Genomic DNA, 7,910 nt, shown 5'->3' on the forward strand with positions numbered 1-7,910 from the left:
TTTTAGGAAAATGGCTCTCACACTTGTAGAAGCTGGCAAGTCCAAAGTTCCTGGATCAAACGTCAAGCTGGAGGCTTTTCCACATCAAGCTGGAGGCTTTTCCAGACTCTTGCAGCCTCAGGGACTGAGGAGCTCAAGGCTGGCAGGCAGTACACCGGCTGTTGACTCCAATGGATAACGAATCCAAGATCTCCAGGCAAAATGGTGGACTGTTCACTCATGGACAGTTGTAGGCAACACAATAGAATCCCCATCCACAGAAGAATGTCTCTTTTCCAGGAATGTCCATAGACATACTTCTGGAAGCAGGCTACACCCCTAGGGAAACTCTCTTTCAACAGATTGCCTGCTCAAAACATAATCATCTGATCCTATCATGGGAATAACCACATCACAACATCTTAAACCACACAGAATTGTGGTCCAGCAAATTGGCACACAGCTCCAACTTTCACAACATCTTTGGAGCCATTATTCTGCCTACCATACAGGACCGTAAGAACACTTGCCCAAGAGATAAAGTCTTCAAAGCCTATTAACTATATAAACATTCTTGAAAAGATAACCTAGAGCAAAGAGTAGTCTGTATTTTGCTTTGCAAGACATGGAGAAATATAAGAAACTCAGGAAAAATTGTATCCCAATACTCACCACCACTTGCCACCCTCACATATCTACATAAGAAACTCAGTAAGGATTTTAGTTGTTTTAAATTATATATTTTTCTCATCCTGATTTTTTTCTTTCTTAATATGACATGTAACAGAGTGAAATTCAAGGCTGTCTTGGTTTATAAGGGTTTAAATGGCTAGATAATTCCTTGTATCTATGGAGGAGAAATCAGATCTTTTTAACAAAAGTTTCATAGTTTAATCAGAGACTGCTTCATTAATCCTCATTCACTTTTAGAGTTCAATGAAAACTTAAAGGAAACAAAGCAGTTTAAATAACTCCACAAAGTTGGTTTGGTGGCCAGAATCGGGGTAAGGATCCTTTGATATTCCAGGGTTAAAAATTTTTTTCTATCAGGAAATTCTTCATATTTTACCTTAACTCTTACTATTTGCTGCCTTAACCCATTTCCTCTTAATCTATCCTCAGGGATATTTCTTTCATATGATTTCACATTGTCCAGAAAAGGACAAAATAAAAGATACTCATGATACCTCTCCCTAATAAATTGTTCTAAAAGAAATTTGTCCTGCTATTCTTATACCAAAGTCATGAAGAAAAGTCTTTGGCAAATTTTAGTTTTCCTGTGTGGATAAATTCTATCCATGTAAAGTTATTCTCACTGGAATGAACTAAGAGGTGTTTATTATCTGTGGAGAAATATTTGCATTTTTATATTTTATTTATAATAGATGTTGAGATCGAAGTTCCACTGACAGACCAAGGTAAAAACAGAGGATAAAGATAGTATTAGACTACATGCAGAATTTACAAAGGAGTAAGCCGAAAATCTACTGTATGACTTGAAATCCTTTCATGTATATCAAGATCATGAGTATGTTTTCTTTGGAGGTAGCTGTTACTCCTCTGTGAGCCCCACTTCTTCAACATCCCAATAGGGTTAGGGGAAATCCTGTCTGACCCTTGAATCATGGCAAAAGGGAGCTTCAAGAAGATTACTACGAGGGTAGAACAATCCTCCTAACTGATTTGGAGCAGACCTGGTGGTGCAATGGTTAAGTGTTTAGCTGGTAACCAAAACATCAGTGGTTCAAATCTACCAGCTGCTTCACGGGAGTAGAATGTGGCAATCTGTTTCTGTAAAGACTAAAGTCTTAGAAACCTTATGGGGGTTATACTCTATCCTATGGGATTGCTATGAGTCAGAACTGATCAATGGCAATGCGCTAACTGATTAGAAGCAAGACAAAGAGTTTGCTGTTGAGATCAGCTTTTATTTCCAAAGTTTGTCTATATGAACAATGTGTTTCCTATGGATTACAGGGAGGGGCCCAGGGTCACTATGTATGCTTGTACAAGTTGTGTGCTGTCAAGGGTACAACATCTGATGGCAGTAAAGAGTGTGGGGACAAGATTCATTCGCATAATAGTCATCATAATTTATTTAAAAAAAAAAAAAAAAAAAAGACCTGTTGCCATCATTCCAACTCATAGCATGATCATAGACTTGAATATTAATTTTTTGGTAGATGGCAGTAGAGGATCTTGTTCAAACAAACCCAATATATATTATAACAACTTCCCAGCAGATAAAAACAAAATATCTGGAGGAATGGGTACCCTTTTCTGATAAACACAAAAGAACTACATGGGCATACAAAGCATCATGAGCTTGCTTCATGTGAGAGAGCTCCAATGTAAGATGTTGTCTAGAAACCATTTCAACAGGGCTACCTGGAGAAGTTAATCATACCACACCAAACATAAGCCAGAGGTGGAACATCCGATTTCAAGAATGTGTAAAAGGAACAAAGAAGGGTGTGCATCTTAAGGCAACCACAGATAAACTCTCAACCATGAGAGAAAAACAAAACAAAAGTAAGCATCTCAGGAGAGCTCATTTTAAATATTGGCAAACCCTGTCTAGTAGATATTAAGTAAGACTTTTCTCTTCACCTCTCCTCTCTCCTTCCTGTTTCAACTATCAGGTCAGACACTGATAGGTAAGATGGAATGAATGATGGAAGCACACAAGTAATACGCTACCAGAGTGGTTGAGAAGTCCCAGAGGAATGATGCTTCTCAAACTTCTCTCATAGATTCAGAACCCCCTATCATGCTTAAATGACTTCTGCATAACCCCAAAATACATTTTACACACACAAAAATTATATAAGGTTTCTTCAATCACTAAACAGAGCAAGCTAAATCCTAAGAAGGAAATGTAAAGAGCAATGAGCTTGAAAGAGGAAAGAAAACTAAAAAGTAAATAGGAATAAAGCAGCATAAATGGAAACAGATTAAGACAGACAAAAGAGCCAGATTTCCAAGTAGCATGAAGTGGGTTGTTTGTATTTTTTTTTTTAAACTTAACTACCTCATGGTAGAGTCCATGAAAGCAAGATGGCTGACAGGTGGACTGTCACAGCCTCTAGTGGTTATCTAGTACCACTAATGTGATCATAAGCAGTTGTGCTATTCTGGGACATGTAGCATGGAAGATCAGCTGGCAAGTTAAAAAGCAGGGAAACAGCTAGGCTAGAAGCTTTGAACAACGTCAACCACTGAAATACAGTCCAGACCCAGGAGGGCACTGTATCCAAACAAACCAAAAAACAAGCAAAAACCAGAGGTTTGCCAAAATCACTATGTCCAAGCCAGGACAGCATATAATGTATTTGAAAGAAACAGGTAACTTTGAATAAGAGCAGTCTTCCAAGGAGGGTAAGCCTGACCCTAAAGTGTGCTAAGACTTTAGAACAAGTCCGTTGATAGTTTTAAAGGAATTCGTTTTCAGATGCTCTACTCTTTCCTACAACTGATTTGAAAATGTGCTCTCTCCCCACTTCCCACATAACTTTTACAAAAGAAAGATCTACCTCTCACCCATCTCAAATCTTAAAATGGCTCCAGAACCATTTATAATGCTTCTTCAATCTCTAAATTTTGGTAAATTTTGAAATTATATTTTACACAATTTGATCTTTACCAGCATTTAGAGACAACTCAATAATTCCTTTGATCAAGGTCCCATAAATAGTTGCACATATATACTCCTCAATGAAGTAAGAGATGCTTTTCTTGCACATTTTTACTTATTTAAAATAACTATCAAATGTTTCACTGTATCATTTTGAGCCACTGCAAACTATTGATAATTACAGTGACAATTCAATGCCTAAGAAATAATTAAACATGAATTATCTTACTGTTACAATAAAAAAAAGTAATTTTATTTATGATCTCAAATTACATATATTTATTTTGTTGCAGCTAAGCTTACTAAGGTCAATAGAAACGCAAAAATATGCTGCATTGTGATAAAATTCTGTAGTAGTGAAATTAAAATTTCAAGGAGTGAAAAATATTTTTTAATATCATAACTATCAAAAATCCTGTCAGTGTTTTAAGACAAATATTACACTTTTGCAAAATTTTTAACTTTTGATGAAAAGTACTAAATGTCAATTCAAAAGTATGCAGGGGTTTTACCCATTATCAAAATTCTTTCAGGAGTAATGTAATCAGAAATGTTTGAAGACAATCTCTAGGGCAAGAGAGTATAACTGTTAAACTTATGAGAGACTCAGATTATATTTAAATCTTGGCTCCATCTATTGCACACATATTAACTATATTAATTTGGGAAAATTGCTTAAATGGATTCCTCAGTTTGGGGAAGGTATACATAAGAATCACCTGGGGATCCTGTTAAACTGCAGATTCTGAGTTAGTATATCTGGGGTGAAAACACCATATTCTCAGCAGTGGGTCAAAGAGGAATGAATGAACCCGTTTGAAGTCCTAGTTAAAATAATAGTACTGCCTTCATCAGGTTTAGGGCAAAACTGAAACGTTAGCAAAACACTTAGTGCCTGACTCAGAGTAGCTCCTCAGCAGATGTTAGCTATTATTATTATTCAGCAGGTATCATTTATAAAACAATTCCCCTGAGACAGCTCATGCAGGAAATCACAACACCTGGTTGTCCTTCCAGACTCAACTTTCCGTGATCCTCTCTCCCAGTCAACCCCCGGATTCTAAAGGCCTAGTACTTAATCACAGCCTCAGCTCATAATACATGTCATCTCCAACTTTCCTTCAGAAAATGTTCTAGCACTGCAGTCTCCAACTTTCTTAAACATATACTGGGCATTAGTTCTCTTTCTTGTATGGGCCACATATCCCAGGGTACATATTCTGGGTCACCTCCTAATGGTTGACATGTATTCCTTAATAGATTTCTAATTGACTATGAGCTCATACGAGCTACAAAAAAAATCCATATTTGTGCCCATTCCAAAGAAAGGTGATCAAACAGAATATGGAAATTATCGAACAATACCATTAATATCACACACAAGTAAAATTTTGCTGAAGATAATTAAAAAGTGGTTGCAGCAGTACATTGACAGGGAACTTCCAGAAACTCAAACTGGATTCAGAAGACGATGTGGAACGAGGGTTATCACTGATGATGTTAAATAGATCTTGGCTGAAAGCCTAGAATACCAGAAAGATGTTTACCTGTATTTTACTGACTATGCAAAGACATTCGACTGTGTGGATCATAACAAATTATGGATAACATTGCAAAGAATGGGAATTCTAGAACATTTAATTGTGCTCATGAGTAACATGTACATAGACCAGGAGCCTTCCATTCAAACAGAAAAAGTGGACACTGCATGGTTTAAAATTAAGAAGGACATGCATCGGGGTTGCATCCTTTCACCATACTCATTCAGTATATATGCTGAGCAAATAATCTGAGAAACTGGATTATATGAAGAAGAACACGTCATCAAGATCAGAGGAAGATTCATTAACAACCTGCAATACACAGATGATACAGCTTTGCTTGCTGAAAGTGAGGATGACTTGAAGCACTTACTGATGAAGATCACAGTCTTCCATATGGATTACACCTCAACATAAAACAAAAATCCTTACAAGTGGACCAATAAGCAGCATCACAGTAAGCGGAGAAAAGATTGACGTATTTCATTTCACTTGGATCCACAATCAACAGCCATGGAAGCAGCATTCGAGAAAGCAAACATCATATTGCACTGGGCAAATCTACTGCAAAAGACCTCTTTAATGTGTTATGGAGCAAACACTAAGGTGCACCTGACCCAAGCCATGGTATTTTCAATCACCTCATATTCATGTGAAAGCTGGGCAATGAATAAGGAAGATCAAAGACAAATGATACCTTTGAATTGTGGTGTTGATGAAGAACAGTGAAAATATCATGGACTGCCAGAAGTACAAACAAATCTGTCCTGGAAGAAGAGCAGCCAGTATGCTCCTTAGAAGTGAGAATGGCCACACTTCATCTCACCAACTTTGGTCATGTTGTCAGAAGGGACCAATCCCTAGAGAAGGATATCATGCTTGATAAAGTGGAGGGTCAGTGAAAAAGGGGAAGATCCCCAATGAGAAGGATTGACACTGTCACTGCAGTGATGAGTTGGTTCAAGTATACCAAGGATTGTGAGGACGGCACAGGACCAGGCAGTGTACTGTTCTGACGTACACAGGATCTCTAGGAGTCAGAATCGCCTCAACGGCACTTAACAACACTAGTTCAAAGTTCCTCTTATGAGCTACTCAACTATGACATAGTTCCACGGTTTAAAAACAATTTTTCTTTCCAGCTCATCTGACTTTTTCTAGAGGAGATGTTTAAAGGGAGGGGTTTAACATTTTCAGGTGATACTTGGTGAACAATCCACTGACACCCTTGCAGACTCAGCATGCTTGCTTTGGTGGTTCCATTACAGGATTTTCCTGAACTTTAATGGATATGCTCTTTTCCAACTCCTTTTCCTCAGCCACAGAGTAGTTCTGTAAACTTCCTGGGGCTGCTTCTTTCCCACAGATCAGATGCTCCCTCTCAAGCCCCCTACCTGTGGAAATGAGAAATTACTGAACTATTTTCTGGAATTTTGCCACATCAAATTGACACTTTTGATTGTATTGAGTATTTCCTCAAATAAGCCTTGGGATTTTTTTCAAGTTGAGCCCTGGAAATAGGCCTATTCAGAGATTAAAGTATCACATTAAAGTTTCAACATAACTGATTTTGAACTTGATGAAAGATTTTTTTTTCAATCTGATCTTCACAAGGCATGGATTTTCTGAAACAACCTTACTCATTTAGCTTTAAAAATCACTTTTTAAAAATCATTTAAGTAATAATGTACTTTGAAGATACTTCAGAGAAATGGAACAAAAGAAAAAAATTACCACTATTTCTATCAGCCAATGACAACCACTGTTCTTAGCATCTTTGGATTTTTTTTCTATAAGAAAAAGCAAAAGCTCTCATCCCCCATCTTCCCTACCCTCTTACACATACACAAATAGAAAAAATACACACACATGCACTTTGAAAATTAAAGGAGGGGAAAATAAAAAGGCCAAATGTGATTTCCTGACTTTTACATCTTTTGCAGACATTTGTGCTAATTATGCAACAACCTTCATTTCCTCACATCACCAAAGAGAGTAAGCAGTTTTCTGAGCAGGCTGAGGTGGTCTTACCTGTCCCTCTGACTGTCTGCTAAAGAAATCTCCAATCCTGTCCCTTGCTTTTGCTAACTAGACAGACTTCCTACAAGTTCTGTCCTTTGGATGGCAGCATGATCTGTAACGCCTCACTGCTTTTTCTCCACCAAGTAATGCAGTTATCAAAACTTAGAAAGAAGAAGAAGAAAATATTTTAAAGTTGAATTAGCTAAGAGAGGGGAGCTCCGGTGGTGTAGTGCCAAAGGCATGTGACTGCTAACCAGAAGGCTGGCGGTTCAAACCCACCAGCCACTCCTTGGAAGACTGAGCAGTCTACTTCTATAGAGATACAACCTCAGAAACCCAAGGAGGGGTCGCTATGAGTCAAATGCAACTCCAGGACTCCAAGTCCACGACTTCACAGCAGTGTGCAGTGCATTGCATTGTTTTCTTAGAGAATGCTAGTAAGTTAAGAAGGAGGAAGGGTCATTGAGGGTGAGGTGTGGAAAATAGGGAAGCCAGAATTTGTCTGTGGAATCTAATTGTTTCCAGCCACAAAGACAGCCCACAAGTAGGGTTATAAAAGTCATAGCTCACAACAGTTACTTTCAAGAATCGATGAACAAGATTTGTTCATTTAAGATATATGCACACCGATGTTCATCGCAGCACTATTTACAATAGCCAAAACTTGGAAACAACCTAGATGTCCAACAACTGAGGAATGGATAACCAAACTTTGGTACATTCACACAATGGAA

This window comes from Orycteropus afer, unplaced genomic scaffold (genome assembly GCF_000298275.1).
Source record: "Orycteropus afer afer isolate SDZICR_OR568_19922 unplaced genomic scaffold, OryAfe1.0 scaffold00171, whole genome shotgun sequence".
Classification (NCBI taxonomy): Eukaryota; Metazoa; Chordata; class Mammalia; order Tubulidentata; family Orycteropodidae; genus Orycteropus; species Orycteropus afer.